The sequence below is a fragment of the Ctenocephalides felis genome, unplaced genomic scaffold, assembly GCF_003426905.1.
Source record: "Ctenocephalides felis isolate EL2017-DRISC unplaced genomic scaffold, ASM342690v1 CF-g0.4_SCAFFOLD_03572, whole genome shotgun sequence".
Classification (NCBI taxonomy): Eukaryota; Metazoa; Arthropoda; class Insecta; order Siphonaptera; family Pulicidae; genus Ctenocephalides; species Ctenocephalides felis.
In genome coordinates, this window is record NW_020539726.1 from 33,561,088 (window position 1) to 33,580,196 (window position 19,109).

Sequence of the window (19,109 nt, forward strand, 5' to 3'; positions counted from 1 at the left end):
TGATATTTGTCAGTTTAGAACAGTTTTCAAATTTCATATTTTCCAAACAGAAACCCGTTTGTTTTTAAACCAGATTTCAAAACCGACAATCCATAACTAGTACTTATTGAAAGTAAGATTTATGTTTTAACCAAATGTTTTTCTTATGTTAATGTACTTATGGTCCTTAATTTGAGATAAAAAATTTTAGTGAGCTTCTTAGTATTCACAACTGTCGGTATGTCTGTCTATTTGGTGTATCTATTTTGTAAAGTAATAGTGACTGGTCTGGGTCCTCTCGATTTGTTTAGTGCTAGTCATAGTGCTTTGTTCAGTGTAGTCTGTAACATCCGCGTCTATTAATCACGTGAGCTTAAAAGGGGGGATGAAAGATTTTGACAAAAATTCAGAAACTATTACAAGGGGGAGGGGAATCTAGTAAGATACCACGTGTTTTACAAAAAATCAAAATGAAAAAAAGCAAAATTGTACTATTTATTCTAAGTACTAAAAATGCACGTGATATTGGGGGGTAAGAAAGAGTAATATTTTTTAATATTACCAAGGGGGAGGAGAGGTCTAAAATTCCTTAAAAAGCGATCACGTACTAATGGACGTACTATTTGTTTGTGCGTTCTAAACAAGAATAGAGTCAAGTAAATTCAATCACGTTTATTTATTGTGAAAGTCGATTTTATACATGTATAGAGAAGCTTATGCAACTTGCCTTAAGGCGACAGAATCCATTTTAAATAATTTGTTCAATGAGTAGTTCTAGAAATTTACGACCATTTTTAATTTACTGTAATAGAACTAGTGCTGTATGGCATCGTGCCTTAAAGCAAATTACTGAAGCTTCTCGTATCAAAAATCTTTTTTAAAAATAAGATTAAAATTTGTATTAAAACTGGAAGAATTGGATTTTTATGAATTTTGAAATTTTTGGAAAAAAAAAATGACTCAAGAAAAATTTTTTTAGTATTTTGAAATATTTCGGAAATTTTGAACTTTTTTCAAAGCAATTGTGCTGCGTGGGTGTTTTATAGAACGGTTTTTAAACAATGTTATTGAATCTATAGAAATGTAAACAATATTTATACTTATTGAAATCACTATAAAATATCTGATAATTTTTTACCTCCAAATGGCTTTTTTTACTTTTTATACTTGATCTCTGAAACCGCTAGACCTACCTTCCCAAAAATTTAATCCGTTTATTTTGTCAGTACAAGTGAATAATTTTTTGAATTATTGAAATCGGAAACGCTTCGTTCTCTAGAAACTGAGTTACCATTTTGGCACTTTTTTCCCGTATCTTTGGAACGGCTAGACTTGCCTTCGCCAAAAACTAATCAGCACGTCTCCTTATCAATAGGAATCGAATGTTTTTTAAATCATTCAAATCGTTTGAACCGTGTCACCGAAATCGTTGATGAAATTTGTATCCGAACACATACACATACACCACATACACATACATATGCATTTATAGTTCTTAAGGTATGCCAAAATGGTCCATCTAGTGGTTCTAGTGATCTAGTGATCTTACGGTTAAGAATTTAGATATTTCTGTAATGAAAACATATAAAGAAATATACATCGTTAGAAAGGTCTCAAAATTCTTAGTTTTTTTCCATCTATCTCAACTTCAAATTCCGCACGCAAGGTTAGGCCGATAGCAATGGCCTACAGGCAAGTTGTTGCTATCGATAAATTACAATTTTTAAATGGGCCACCTTATATAAAAAAATCATTTTCGATTTTTTGCGATTGCTATAACTTACTCTAGGGGAGTTAAAAAGTTGAAAAAAAAAATCTCAAATTTAGAATACTCATCGATTACCTCTTATCTATTATTAGAGCGAGTGGGAAATCATCTAGGCGATCGGCCCGTGTCTAAATAATTATGAGTAATATCTTCGCTCTATAACAGGTACATTTACTACATTGCAAAGCGCATACTTTGACATAACATAATATTATAACGCGAACGCAAAGTGAAAGGGACATTCGAGCGAACGCATATTTTGCCTTGCGCCGTGCCAACATCGCCGGTCGAAGATATTCGCCCGATGGACGGACAAGTACACACTATTAAGTGAAGCGAGTTATGCAAAAACGGAATAGTTTTCTTTTACATCCATATCGGTATAGACGATCAGAAAATGCAAGTTGCCACTTGGCTGGCACCATATGGCCAACGGAATTCCGAATATTTTCATCACGAGAGTAGAAGAACTAATGCACATGAGGAAATAGAAATATCACTATTTGTTACGTCTAATTAAAATTTATTTTTTTGAATTTTTCTTTTTTGTATCGCAGAGCAAAAAAAATCACAGATTCCGAAATAATTTTTAAACTTTTGAGAAAGTGACCTGCGGACACCCAAAAAAATTGGCAACCTCTCTGAAAAGGGGTAAAAAAATATTTTTTTGGAAAAAATTTTTTTTGTTTTATATTTTTCAAAATTATCAATTTTTTTAAATTGGCAAATTTGGGAATTTTCCTATGCGTGAAAATCTATGATGGGCAAAACTTTTCCAAAAATTAATTGCACCATTCGACAGCAAAAAAATCACTGATAACGATAGTAAAAAGAAATTTTAATTTTTTTTGCATTTTAAAGGGGTCGGTGCTGACTATATATATATAGTTAGCACCGAATTTAGCCCCACCCATTTATCTCGAGAACGGAAAGAGCAAAAAAATTTTAGTTTGCACCAATCGACAGCAAAAAAATCGTCAAAAAATCAGGTCATATCAGTTTTGCTAATTTCCACCATCGTCGAAATATCATTTTTAAATATTTTTATGAATTATCTTCTGAAATATTAAGCAGATGCTATAAGAAAATGGTGATAGCAGATGCTATAAGAAAATGGCATGACTACATATATCATGTATGCAGTCCTTGATATTATTTAATGATTTAAATTAAGTGCAACATTTTTTACACAACCAGAGAAAGGCATTGCACCTTAAGTCAAATTGATAGAGCTTTCCGTATCAAAAATTACAAGTTTTAAAAAACCAAACCGTACCTGTTTTAAGACTAAATTGTCTTCAGAATATTAATCTTGGTATGGAACTCATAGAAATGTAAACAAAATTTGTTTTCATTATTAAAATCTCTCTAAAATATCTGATAATTTGATGTGTATATTTATAATGATCATTTTTGGTCGCCAAATGGCATTGTTTTTACTTTTTTATAGAATACATTTTTTGAATTATTCTAATCGGACTCTCCTTTTGCTCAAAAACTGAATTCTCATTTCGTTTGCGCTATTACTTTGTTAAAAATTAAATAGCACGTATCATCAATAAGAATAGAATGTTTTTTCAATGATTCAAATCGGTTGATCCGTGTTCTCGAAAGCGTCGATGAATAATTTTATCAGCACATACATATACTACACAGATACATACAATTTTTCTAGGATATGCCAAAATGTTCAGAAACCATTGAAACGTAAAGATAAACGTACTATTTACAGTTCTATTTTTTTGCGATTACTATAACTAAACCTACTAAAAAATCTGTTCACACACACACACATACTTTTTCCAAATTTGGTCTCATTCGATTCAGAATGGCTTGAAACGTCGAGAAAACATAAAATTAGCGAATCGGATTTTTACTGATATGAATGTTATTTCAATTTCTCCAAAATAATTACCATATCCACAATTTTTTCAAACTTTTAAAACTACCTTTGAATTAAATCAGTTGATATATTTGATTACAAATTGAAAAATTATTTAATGAAATTAAACTCGTATATTTGTTGTTCTTGTTACTGAAATTTGTAATCTAAAAATATATGAAAATTGTGAAACGAAAATTAAAAATAGTGAATGGTAATAAATTTTGTGCAAAAAATTCTGCTTTAAGTTTTTTTTGGTTCTGAACAGCAATTAAAACTTAAAAGTTTTACGAACTTTTGTAATGATTTTTTTGATTTTCAGATGACAATCATTATTTGACTTTATCTAATATTGTTATATATTTTAAATTCTATGCAACTGTTTTGAGCAAGGGGTGTTTTCACTTGTAATTTATATTTCAACAGTTTGATATCAGACTGCCCAAGATGGGTATCGAAGAACTGACATTGAATTGCAAGACCAAAGCTCTTTCTATAAAGACACGGGAAGCACTTTGAAAAATTAATTTATTAGCCGATAGAAAAAACAAATTGAATCGATAAAAAAATAGATAATTTTATTACAGTCAGCTTTAATCTAAAAAATTAAAATATAAGTCAAGTTATTAAAAAACAAAACCTAACTAAATAATTTACAAGACTTGTAATGCTAAAATAGTTTGTTTTCAGTTTGCATGTGAATTTTGTGCATTTTAAAATTGACACAGAATACTCGTAAACAATTTTTTGCCAATTAACAATTTCAATTGAAATTCGGATAATTTACTTTTTATGGTATTTACTTTTGCTCACCATACTTTGTTTTAATTAGAATATGATAAAAAGCACTTTTAAAAGAAAATCAGTTTTATTAACTGCACAACTCTGAATGATTTGATATCATCACAAGTAATTAGCGAATTTATTCAAACCGTTATGAATATTTTTAAAATAGGCAAAGTTTTTATAGTTTTTGTTTTTCTAACAAAATTAAGCAGAAAATCTTTAGATTATAAGACAGACATCACATATAAATAATTATATGAGTTGGATATTCATTACAGAGCAATTAACATATCTTACTCATATTATTCAATTAACGCCAATTTTCTGCATTTTCTAATTGTAAGTTTAATTATTCTTGTTGATGATTGCATATGTGTTATTAAAATTTAATCTGAAACGTGATGTAAACAGATTCGTAATATGATAATGAATCATTAGAATTTTATGTAATTGTTTATAACAATCATACTATTGCAAACTTATAATAAAAATGAGGTTTTAATAATCATATTTTTACATTGAAAATAGTCGATCACATTTAAAATGATCTTTCTTTGGCCTAAAAGTCATTTTAATAACATTTTAATATATACTATTAATCTGGAACATAGTTTTGAAGTTTTGGATTATAAAAATTCGACTACAGTTTTTTTATAAAATTGTTAAAAAAATATATTGTGTTTGATAGTGAAGAAATCTATATTTTATCGCTTTCAATATTGAATCATTTTGCACATCTCGAAGGTCATCATTTCATTCTTTTAGTAATAAAATTGTTCTGAATTGCAATTGTTGCAAATATTTCATAGATTTATTATTAGCAAAGCAAATTGCGCAAAATCAAGTACCCGGAACGTTATGTACTTTATTGATAAATTTAGTTGTGAAATTACAAATATTTGAAACAAAATAATATAATAGAAGGTTAAAATAATATAATTGCTAAAAATTTTGTTTTCAAGCAAATTCCAACTAATGGGGCCAATTTTTAGATAAAATAATGTTAGGGGTCTATCTTCATATGAGTTGGTAGTAACAAGCTGTCAAAAATCTACCTATAAATTTTTGTTAATTTTTTGCAAATGTTCCAGCTAAATCATATCTATCACAGTCAATTGAGTTCATATTTTACATAATTATCAAATACTTAATTTCTTAAAGAAAGCAAACATACTAGTATTCTATTTGGGAATAAACCGTTCCACTTTCGAATCGAAAAGAATCCACGAACGAATAACATAAATTTATTTATTAAAACTAATGTTAAGCGATTTACTGGTTTAGAAAATGTTAGAAATTTCACGAACAGTTTCACAATTTCATTACTGATATAAAATTCATTGCATTCTATGATTTCATTAACTGAAATATTAAATCTTTATATTATCAATATAAATTTATAATTTTTATTTTATAGTTGGAATGTGTGGCAATATTTTCTACTTTGCCTCAAGTGCTCGAGTTATTAATATAAAGTGCTCTTGTAGATTATCTATAATTAAAATTAAACGGATTTGACTTTCTTTACTTTTACTATAATTATAATTTTATGATGTTGCAATTATGCTATATTAAATATACAAGATAGTAATTAATTAAAATCAAAACATTACAGCAGTACAATTTTTTTCTAAATCTCTAAAAGTGTACTGCAGTCTTTAAAATATCTGGAAAAATCAAATTGTTTTATCAATAGTAATGCCACATCGATGATACCTTTTCATAAATTAAAATTTAATTCATGAATTCAATTTAAGTATTTTTTTCACTACTTTTACTACCGTCAGTATAAATATTAAGATTAATATTTATAATTCTGAATAAATTTGTTCACCTTCGAGCTCACTTTCGAATGATAAATGAATGCATTTTTAATTAACAGAGCGTTTAATTAATTCAAGATCAAACAATTAGCATTATCAACAATTGTTTTATTTTAGTTTAAAAAAATGAAATTTATTTTATATGTACAAACGATGGAATGAAATTCAAAAAACTGGGCCAAAAATAATAAGTAGAATTTAATAATAGAGCATTTGAAATTCTTGTTGAATTCATTCAATTTTTGTTATAATTCTATTTAAAAATATTTACCATATTTAATATTTTGAGATTATTCAAGTAATTTAGGAAGGTTGAAATACAATAATATGATTTTTTTATATAGACAGATTATAATAGAGATCAAAACATATTAGAAGTGAATTTTATAGTAGAGAATTATTTAACTGCATAATTGTTGCAGAAAAATGTGAGAATATTTTCGCGAACTGTTAATTTACTAAAATAATTGGCAAAATTAATTTTATCAAATTAAAGATATATTATCGACCAAGTTTTATAGAGCAACTCTTATGAAAAAAATTATTTTACGTAGATTTTTTACAAAATTATATTTTTACCGATTTCCAGGCAAAAGTTATTTATTAACATCCCGTAGGGCAAGTTATAGTAATCGCAAACAAATCGAAAATGAAATTTTTTATATATTTTTCGTTTTCTGAACAATTTGGCATACCTTAGAAAAAATGGAGGTATGTGTGTGTGCGTGCGGATACAAAATTTTCGTCGACAATTTCGGTAACACCGATCAACCGATTTGAATGTTTCAAAAAACATTCGATTTGTATTGATAAGGAGACGGGCTGATTAGTTTTTGGCGAAGGCGGGTCTAGGTGTTCCGAAAATACGGGGCAAAAAGTGCCAAAAACGGTAAATCAGTTTTTAAGAGAACGGAGCGTCCCATTTTAATCATTCAAAAAACCCTTTTTTGTATTGATAAGATGAAAAACTGATTAGATGTTTAGGAAGGCAGGTCCAGCGGTTATGGACTCTCAATAAAAGTAAGTTGATAAAATGTCATTTGGCGGTTAAAAATGTTTATTGGACATATGTACATCAAATTATCAGATATTTTATAGAGATTTTAATAATGTGTACACATTTTGTGTAAATTTTTTTGGGTTCTGTACCAAGATTTTTAATTACGGTACGGGAAGTTCTAGGAATTTGCTTAATAACAAAGGTAATAGTTCATATTTTGCTTTTTATTTTTTTATTATTATTATTTTGCAAATGATGCACTGCATGCACCATTTGTTCTTTTTATTATTTGTTATTTCTATTTCGGGCGTTTGTTTTACATTTCTTATACATAATTTATTTTTAAATCTTCGTAAGAAGTGCAAGTGAAACAAGTGTTGTCTGCGATTCAGAGAACTCATTTCTTTGACTGCAAAAATACATAAAAAAAGAAAGACAAATGAAATAAAATAAAACAAAAGCAAAAGGAACTGTTCGTTACGGTCTGAGATTTGCCTTTTGCGATTTGCGATTGTTAATACTTTACTATACAACACCGACAAGGCGCGCCTTTTTACAAACATTTTCGCAATTTATTGCATTGCTAAAGAATTACAATAATGTTGTATTTGAATACAATCAAGAGGAAATCGAACTCTCTTATAGTAGAAATAAGATGCAAATCTGGTTCTATGCGCCTATTATTATATTTAACAAAACCATATCCCGCAGGAATCATGAGTCAAATATTAGGTTGTCAAATATCTCCCTTCCGCCTTTTTGTATTATAAACCAATAGCAAAAAAGCGGAAGGGAGATATTTGACAACCTAATATCAGGAGAAATTTGAAATTTGAACCTAATAGATAAAAAATTAATTTATGACGAGTTTAGAGAGTAATTTACATTTTGATCAGTAAACCAAAATTTGGTGTAAGTTTGTACCTTCACATAAAATATTTCTCTGGAAAAGTAGTTTATTTTAAAAGATGCATAATAGTTTGATATTGATCTGATAAATATGTATCGACTTCATAAATTAATCGTAAATCTCTTGTTCATACATGATCGAACTTTATAAGTTTATTATAAATTTATTGGCACAACATATAATCAAGATATGGATCTTTTTCCTGATTTTAAATGCCATTGAAAAATGCATCTGTTACGTTATGCGTTGTAATTCCCATCGTCGCTCAGCCGTGGATAATTATGATAATTGCAGACGATTTTATACAAATATACACCTTAAAAATTATATATATATATATATATATTTGTATATATCTGTATATTATCCAGATTCAGTTCAAGAACAAACGGAATTTCAATAAACATTGAAGAAGATGACGCACGGTTAGATTTCTTCTCAGCTTTTCAGAGACGTACAATATTTTGTAAAAAAATTATAGAAAATAAAATTTAAAATATTAGTATATAGTTTGTAAATATAAGTTGATCTCTATTAGCTATTAAAGGTAGTCTATGAATTTAGAAATACTATTTCCAATATATGAAAGAATTGTTAAAAGTGAATACTTCTAGTGAAGGAAGTTTTAGTACAACTTTTAGAGTAATAAATAAAAAATCTCATAATCCAGCGGAATTACATTATCCAACAAAATTGTTAATTAATATAGTAAATAAAACTGGTGGTGTAAATTAAACTTTCCGTACCTTAATGAAATATTCGAAAAATTTTAAACGTTTTTAAATATATTATTACAAATACTGCAACTTTCATTATTTTTGTTATCTTGTTATATCTGAGCAAATCAAATGTAAATCATAAATCAATTTATCTCCAGAACATTAACAATCGTTATTTCATTTCGAATTCAATTTTAAAAAGAAAATAGTTGCCTAATTAACACAAAATTGAATAAATGCTTCAACATAGTCACAGACTAAACGCATTTGCAAATAATTCTGTGCGTCATTTTCTCTTATACTGTGCTTAGCTTGGCGGCATTTTCACATTTTTCAATAGTTTTCACCAAATTGGAAAAGTGCTCCAATATATAAACAATCTAAACGCACTTGGGTAAACATTTGTACCAGAGTGGCGCTTAGACTGTGCTTAGCCTGGGTATTTTTCTCAATTTTTAATCCAAAATTACAAAAATATTTTATGGAAAATAAAAAAATATGTAATTTTTTTTCCCTCAAAAGCAATTGTTTGGTAAATACAAGAGGAAAGTTTTTTGAATAATTCAAATCTGACGCTTAGTTCACTCCAAAACTGCCACTTTTTGCACATTTAGCCTTGTATCTTCGAAATGGCGAGACCTGTCTTTGCCAAAAACTAATCACTTCTTCTCCCAATCATTACAAATTGAATGTTTGATAGATCATTCATATCCCAAGCAAAAACTACTCCGTTCTCTCAAAAACTCGATTTGTATTTTCTGCACTCTTTGCCCCGTATCTCCGTAACGGCTGGACCTGCCTTTGCCAAAAACTAATCAGCACATCTCCCTATCAATAGGGATCGAATGTTTTTTAAACCATTCAAATCGGTTGATCCGTGCGCCCGAAAACGTGGACGAAAAAATGCGGACATACAAAACACACACACACACAAAAACACACACATTTTTTCTGAGGTATGCCAAAATGTTCAGAAACCTTCAAAACGTTGAGAAATGCAAAAATTTTCATTTTCGATTTTTGGCACATTACTATAACCTACCCTACGGAAAGTTAAATATGTAATAATTGATCCATCTATTACAACTTGCAATCGTTTTCCCTCGTTCCTCAGAATGTGTTTACGACCTATCCATAATAATAATTCTCTATTTGTATTTTCAATTCGATTTCAAGAATGTAATCCGACTGGTTGTTGTGCAATTGAACCATTGGTTAAATAAGCAGCAATGCTGCAAGTTCTTCTATGTAGTTGGAAGAAATCCAATCCATCGATGATAACTTGTGAAAGGTGTAATAGAACTAGTTGCGCACATTTAATGGATTTTAGTGACAAAGTTGGTAAAAGGTTTACTCTAAATTGTAAAAAGTGAATAGGAACTAGGTAGAGAAAACTACAACATTTTACTACTATTTTTATTCTCTTCCTAATAAAACTTCTTCCACGCTTGAAATACTTAACTACGATTTTATATTTTGTATGTAAATTTTGGCCTTGGGCAATGTTTGATTAATATTATTATTCATAAATAGTAGTTATTACCTTACTCTAGGGTAGTAATTGCAAAAAATCAACTATAAGTGTATGGCATCGTGCCTTAAGGCAAATTGCTGGAACTTCCCGTACCGTAACGAAATGTTCGAGGAATATTAAATGTTTTCAAATAGATTGTTATAAATATTGCAACATTGTCTAATATTCATAAGAAATATATAAACTGAATTGCAAGGTTAGAAATATTTGTTTAAAGTACAATAGAACAGAAATAAAATTAAAATCTGAATTATTCTCGATATACAAAAAAAAATTCCATGAAAAAAAAATTTTGTTGAGAAAAAGAAATAGAAACAAAACAATTATTTTTTCAAAAAGCAATTATTTTGTTGAAACAAGCAAAAAGTTTTTGAATCATTCAAATCAGATGCTTAGTTCTCTCAAAAACTGCCATTTTTTGCATTTTTAGCTCTGTATCTCCGAAACCGCTGGACTTGCCTTTGCCAAAAATTAATCACCACTTCTCCCAATCATTACAAATTGAATGTTTTTTAGATCATTCAAATCGTATACTCCGTTCTCTCAAAAACTCGATTTCTATTTTCTGCACTTTTTGCTCCGTGTCTCCGAAACGGCTGGACTTGCCTCTGCCAAAAACTAATCAGCACATCTCCCTATCAATAAAAATCGAATGTTTTTTTAACCATCCAAAACGGTTGATCCGTGCGACCGAAAACGTGACCGAAAAATTGTATCCATACATACATATACACACGCACGCACACATAAATTTTTTCTGAGGTATGCCAAAATGTTCAGAAACCTTCAAAACGTCGAGAAATGCAAAAATTTTCAATTTCGATTTTTGGACGATTACTATAACTAACCTACGGAAAGTTAAAACTGAATTTTTTCTCGTATTTTTACGTTTCAAAAATTTCTGACCATTTTGGCATATCTTAGAAAAAATGTACGTGAATGCGTGTGTATTAATATAATTTTTTCCTGACGTTTTTGAGAGCACTGCCCAACTGATTAGAATGATTCAAAACATTTGATTCCTATTGATTGCAAAAAAGAGTTTTTGAAAGAAGAATATTGTAGAGAGTGTTATTAGAGACAATAAACGAGTGATTAGAGACGAGCGAAGTTTACACTATCAATAATAGTAAATAATATCTTAGTTGTTGAAATATTAATTTTTAATTCTGTTTCGGTTTAAAATATCGTAACATAATACCGAATTTTTATATTTTCAAATAATAATTTTAAGTAACAAAAATAACTGAATAATGTATCTTATTTTTAATGCCCATACTTATGATTAATATAAATATGAATTAATCGGTTTTTAAATTCGTAGTAATTTAATTGGCCCACCTTGAAAAATCAAACTTATAAGTTTGAAAAATGAATAAAATATTGACCGATTCTCACATTAAAATGTAGACATCAATAACTAGTGTTATTTTTACTCTATCATAACTTCCACTTTCGAATTACACTTTTTTTCTGAAGATTTTGTTGCAGTAGAATTGCGGAAATAAAAACGATAGTGAATAGTTTTTGTAAGTACAATAAAATATTGTAATTGCAAGAATAATTGAAAATGAATATTTTTATATATCTTTACGTTTCAAAGGTTTCTGAACATTTCGGCATAACTTAGAAAAAAATGATGCATGTGTGTATGTATGATTTTGTGGGTACAAACAAATGTTCTGTCAAATGACATTTACAACAAACCCTAAAATGGGTTTCAAAATTTTTCAAAAAAATCGATTTTTTCAAACATTTGAAAATTTAAAAAAAATCTCAAGGTTTTGTAAAAATTTCAAAATTTTGAATAAAATTTAATATTTTGAAAGAAAAATTGAAATTCTAATAAAAATCGTATTTTTATAAAAAAAGGTTATTTAAAAATTTAATTTTTGGTACAGGAAGTTCCAGTTTAAAGCGTTTATGTGGATGACGTTTAACGATAAAACGTCATCCACCACTAGTTTCTTTTTCAATTTCAAATATATCCCAACCTAATATAAATATTCAACCAACTCCACACTATTTTTTTCTTTTCGTCCAGAAGGCACGTACAGAACGTTTCAACGCTGAATACAATATACAATGAATAAATAAATGGTTCTGTATAAATTATCATTGTTCTTTTGCATTAGACGAACATACCAGCAAATACCACGTGAGCCACGAACAAAATAAAAAATTAAATTAAAAATAGCGGTTTTGTCATAGGGACAACGCCTTTGAAATAGAGAAATTTGTGGCAAGGCCAAAGCTCTTACTACGAGACCACGGTGAGGCTTATCAAATTTATCATCAGATACGATGTTGGTCGTTTTAAAAAGCTCGATATAGCCATAAGCGATTATGTAAAAGAGCACAACAGGTCTTTTCTTCGCCGTCACAAATATTTGTGTCAAATGTCTTCGACCAAAACAGGTTTTCCGAAGATAAAAAAAATAAAAAAGTATCTTTGGAACAAGTGCCTTGTTTTTTCTACTTTTACCGACACAAAAATATAATATATTAATGAAATAGTAAAAGAAAAACTCGTGCACTGAAGGTGATAGATATGGACATTTTAAGGTACTTAAATTATTTTGTGAAATATTAAGCATCTGCTACAAAAAAAATCTGGCACAATTAGATTTATCATGTACGTAATCGTTGATATTATTTAATCATATAAATTAATTTTAACATTTTTTACACAACTAGAGAAGTTTTGTAGACTGCTCATTTGGTGACCCAGACATAAAGAATCTATTTAGATTAATTAATTTTTGTGAACAATGCACAAATCCATAAACTTGAGTTCGCAAGATTTTTGCAAAAACTGTTACTATTTATATGAGAATCATCAGAGTCAAAATTATTCACAAATCACTTAATAATTCTTAGAAAACCAAAAAGTATCTTTGCGCTTGTTTATGCTTATTTTGTTTATTTGAATGAAACAAGATTCTGAAAATCGTATCGACTTCTTTTTTGCGTTTTGTTTTTTTAATTTCTAGACGACTGATGATAACTAAAATAACATAAAATAAATAATAATTGTAATGCCATATAAATCAAATGATTAATATGATTTATCCTCAAATCTTTTACTGTTCGATTGAGCACCATTAAAATACTTTACTAATTATTTTCAAAATTTGTTTTGTATTTTTGAGCCAGACATTGATCAAATATCAATATTTGAATCGCCGACAACAATTAACAATGTATGCAAATTGCAATTGCTTTATTTGTTTATATTATTTTGTTTACAAAGCTGCAAAATACATAATGATCGAATAATTATAAATATGGAAAATTTGTATCAATATTTGTACAATTGTTGAACTGATTGGAAAAAAAATCTGGGTATTTTGCACAGATTGTTTGGTATTTTATGCAGTTTAAATTTGTTGAAAATAATTAACAATGATTAGGAAGTTGTTGTAAATTTCTGTTTGAGATGATGTCTTTGCAAAATTTTACCCATCCGAAATTAGCTTGAGGAATATTTTTTCCATATTTACTTATATAAAATATTTTTAATCGTTTGATAGTAATAATTAATTAAAATTTAGTCCTTTGTGTAATTGTAATAATATTGTTTTTATACTGAATTATTAAAGAAATTTTAAATTTTACTCAGAAATATTTCTTGAAACATTTTTTAAGAAAATATATTCTATTAAAATTAAATTCAATCTATTAGATACTATATTTAACAATATTCAATTAAAAAAAATAATTTCAAAAAATTAGATATTTTATTCGCAGCTTTTAAAAGATAATTAAGAAATTATAAAAAATTGTTTTGTTTTAAATATTTTCAGTTATAGACGAATGATTGCCCGATATTTATTTTTTATATATTTAAGAAATTGTTAAATAATATATAATTATTTAAAACAAATTCCAGCTTTATATTTTTATTTACAATATAGTAAGAGTTCAATGATTTTTCTTCAATTTTGTAAAAATTAAAATAGTAAACATAATTCTTTGCCCAAGAGATTTTCAAAAAACTTTTAAAAATCTCACTTATACCTTTGATATTAGAAATTAGAAGAAAAAATTCTATCAAGTATCAATTTGTTCATAAATATATGCTATTTGATTTACCTAGTCATTTTTTGGATTTAAAATGAAGATTTTCTAATAATTTTTAATCATTTTACATAATTTTGCGTATTAAATTTATATATTATAATATGATCTTTCTAAAAAACAAAAATATAGTTATTTTTATTATATATGTAGCAATAAATAATGCTATTTAATTAAAAACTCTAAAGGAAACTAATGTTTTACAAGTTCAGACTTTTTTACTTAAGAAATTGTTACAAAAAAAATCTAAAATTACAAAAAACAAACATAAAAATTACATATTTTTAGCTGAAGTAAGTTCAACGTTTTTTCCTCAATTGTGTTAAAAAAAATCGATAAAATTTTGTTCAAGAAAAATCATTTTTTAAAAAAATTAAGGAATCATTATTTTTAAAATAATACTTATGATGCAAACTATACAATTATTTTTATGTACATTATGTTCCTAACCTGGAAATCTTTGGAAGTTTTGTTGAAATTTCAGAATTTTTTAAAAATTTTGAACAGAATCAGTATTTCTTGAAATACTTGAATTTCTTACACAATAATATATTTAGAAATGTACTTTTTCTTACTCTAATAATTTGAATGTTTTCTCTTCAATTTTATTACATTGAAATGGTGAATATAAAATGTTGTTCAAAAGATTTTTAAAAAATGTATTTATTTGATGATAAATTAGATGCAAATTTTGTATAAAACACAAAAATCGGAATCTTATTTAACATAATAAATAACATAAATAAATAAATGAATGCAAATATTTAATTGAAAACTCTAGAACACATTAACAAAATTAATTAATATATTTTCTGAAAAAAATAGTTAAAATAGAAGTGCAAGGAACAATTCAATAATTGCTTGTATTTGAATTATTTTTGATTTCTTAAAGTTTCTATAATGTTAATTATATATATATATATATATATATATATATATATAAATGAATAAAAATAAATATCAACTATCTTACCTTATTATCCAAATAATTCCAAGCAAATCCGTCCCATACACTGTACACAAAAAAAATCAACAATAAATACTTTTAGCACTTGATATAAAAGTTCACTAAACTTAAAAATTATTTTAAAAATTTCAATAATATAAAACACTTGAAAAATAATCTATTCATTCACCATCAGTCTCACAATGGCATATTTCATCTTATTAGAATCAAGGTGCAAATTGTTAGAAAAATTACCAAAAATTTTGTAAAGAATTTGTAGAAGTTAGAAGAAATATTTTACTGTAACGGTTTTTTTTGATTTAGGAATTTAAGACAAAAATTTTTTGTGGACACCTACTTAATAAATGGATTACATAATTATGACCATGAGATTTACTAAGTTCTTAAGGTGATGGTTTTTTTTAAGAAAATTAATAGGTATATCAAGGTTCGAGTTGGTGATTGATATAAAAAGTTATAAAAAATACTTCTCGATTAGAATTTAAAGCAAATGTAGTATATTATAATGTAATTGATTTACTAATAATTAAAACCACAAATTTTAATCAATTATTTGTTATAAGAAAATTTGTGAAACCATAACTCTACCACTAATATTTTTAATATTTACAGATTTCAATGGGAAATTGGAATTTGGTTTATAATTTGAACAACTCAAAGCAATATGTAAGTACTTTATATTTTGATAATTTATATTTATTTATATTAAATTCAAATTTTGAAAAAAAATCATCGCTTATTAGTTGAATTGTGCAAAATATTTTTGTTGCTTGCATTAGTATTGAAAAATATGATACCAATTACCTTATTCATTTATTTAAGCAATATATTTTTATGCCATACATTATTTTTTTAAATATTTAAAAAATGGTTTATTTTATTAAGTTTAATTAATATTTCTATAATTTTCGGAGTACATCCTGGATAAATAAAATATATTTTCATGTTTCAAAAAGTTGTCACGATGTTTGTAATATGAAAATTTGCTAAATTCATAGTAACAATTGATAGAAGTAACTATCAATGACCATACATTTAGATTCAGAAACAGTTTGTTCAGAAAAAAATTACAAATTCTTAGGAAAATTTGTTTAAATTTTATTATATTTTGTTGATAAATTTTCGTTTCAATCATTTTTTTATATATATTTTATATTTATGCTTTTTATGAAAAATATCACGTCGTGTTTTCTGAAAAATAAGCAAAATTAACTAAATTCTTTATAGCAATTTGTAGAAATAATTATCAATGTACGATATTTAGGTTCTGAAGCAGTCGGTTTAAAAAAAATACCAAATTTTTGCATATTTGTTTAAATTCTAAATTTTGTTGATAAATTCTCGTTTCGATCATTTTCGATATAGCATTGATGGACTAATTAAACACACTTTCATTTTTTATATAATTGATATATAACTGTCTTTTATGAAAATTATCACGTTGGTTTTTCTAGAAAAATAAGCAAAATTTGCTAAATTTATTCAGTCGAACCAATTTGTTCAAATTATGAATACATTCTTGAAATTATCAAGAAGAAATTGTACATTGAACTATGGTAACTTCTACTTAGAGTCATTCATTTATTATATTTAATAGAATTAAAATTCGAGTAAATTATATTATTAAAAAAAAATTCTCAATTTAAAAAATGTGAATTAATGAAAATCGAACGCACGATAAAAATAATTAATTCCAAAATTGTTCTGTAACTAGGAGTTAATTTTTTTAATTTAAATTTTATATTCTTTGCTTAAGAAAAACATTTATTCCACGTTTTTATCAATTACGAATTCTATAACGCATTCTAAAAAAATTATCAATAATTTTAAAGACAAATCGAATTTCGTATTAACCATTGAATTATAAATATTAATTTATTTCTTATAGGTCTTGTTAACAAATTTTTTCAAAAAAGTGACATTTATCTAATCGATTCAAGTATTTTTTAAAATTCGAAGAACAAACATTTTATTTACTTTACATTATTATTGTAATAATTTAAATCGAATGTAGTATTAACCATTGAATTATAATATTAATTTATTTTTTGAATGTCTAGTTCACTAAATAATTCTCAAATGTAATCGAATATATTTTCAAATATTTTTTAAAATTAAATATAGTTTTACGTATTTTTTAAAATCAAAAAATAATAAAGAAGATAAATGTAATAATATCAAATGCAATATCGTATTAATAATTAAATTTCAAATGTTAGTTTATGGCTCTTGATCTTGACTAAATAATTCTAAAAAGTGGCCAAAATCTAGTCAAAAATAGTTTTAAGTATTTCTAAAATTAAACGAATACACATTTCAAATAATTAAATTATGCTTGCAATTAAACAAATCGAATTTGGTATTAATTATTAAATTATAAATGTTACTTCATTGCTCATGATCTTGTTCACTAAATAGTTCCTAGAAGATGCTTAAATCGTGTCGAATATATTTTTAAACATTTTTCAAAAATAGAAGAACACGTTTTAAATAATTACAATAATAATTGCAATGAAATCAAATGCAACATCGTATTAGTAATTAAATTATAAATGTTAGTTTATTGCTCATGGTCTTGTTCACAAAGCTCTCCAAAACAGTGGCTCCAATCTAATCGAATATATTTGTGAATATTTTTTAAAATTAAAAAAACAAACGTTTCAGTTAATTACAATAATAATTACAATGAAACCAAATCCAATATCGCGTTAGCAAATATATCACAAATAGTTAGTTCTGTACCCATCGATATGCATTACCAAAAATTGCAAAAACGTGCCTTAAATTTAACCAAATATTTTTCTAATTTCTATTAGAAATTCAAAATATTTTACTTTAACAATTTAAATCCAACTTTATTCCCACACATTCTCACACGTGCAACAGGTTCTAAACATTAAACATATTTCCAATTTCGCACTCGAAATACCTTTGAAAAACAATTTTTTTCCACACTACACTTTTATACATCCAATATCGGTTCTTGAATTGTCCAATAAATGAATTATTTAATTTTCTTTTAAAACACCAATAAATAAATTAATTTTAACACATACGACGCTGTCGACACCGACTAACAGTAAACAGTGAACGTGTTTACGAAGAACTCAAGAAGTTGTTCCCCCACGATGGAATCTTGTTTGAATCTGATTGGAACGTTGAGGATAAATGGTTCTGCCATCTGTTGAGTAAAAAAGAAAATAATATTCAAAATGTTGGTAATTCGTTTATAAATATTTATATATTGGTTTTGTTATAATTTTAATAACAAATTATGATAATTTGCTTGTGTAGACTCTAAACTTTGCTATAGTATTTGCTTTGGACCTAGTAGGTCGTCTAAGTTGATACTACTTAATTATTTTGTTAAATTTTTATTAAATTATTGGCCAAATATTTAATAAATTCATTTTATTGTGATATATATTTATTATGATATACATTTATTATGTGGGAACTAAGTTGGATTTCAATTAATAGAATTTTATTTAGTTTTAAAAAGTATTCTGTTCAAGTCACGTTTTGAATATTTTATGAACTTCATCACTTTTTTGTGAATATGTTATGAAATACCTAACTATAACTTAATAATTAATTCAACATTCAATTTCTTGTTGTACACTTATTATTTTAAGTTTCTTGTGATTTTTAAATTTATTCT

At 26.4% G+C, this 19,109-nt stretch overlaps 1 protein-coding gene across 1 annotated transcript in view; it reads right to left on the bottom strand.

Moving 5' to 3' along the window:
• Positions 1–18,439, bottom strand: part of LOC113387984 (putative ferric-chelate reductase 1 homolog) — a gene marked incomplete at its 3' end in the record, with an annotated part of 55,193 nt that extends 36,754 nt beyond the window's left edge. The window contains 2 exon segments of the mRNA XM_026625386.1: positions 15,455–15,494; positions 18,378–18,439.
• Between the last annotated feature and the right edge of the window lie 670 nt (positions 18,440–19,109).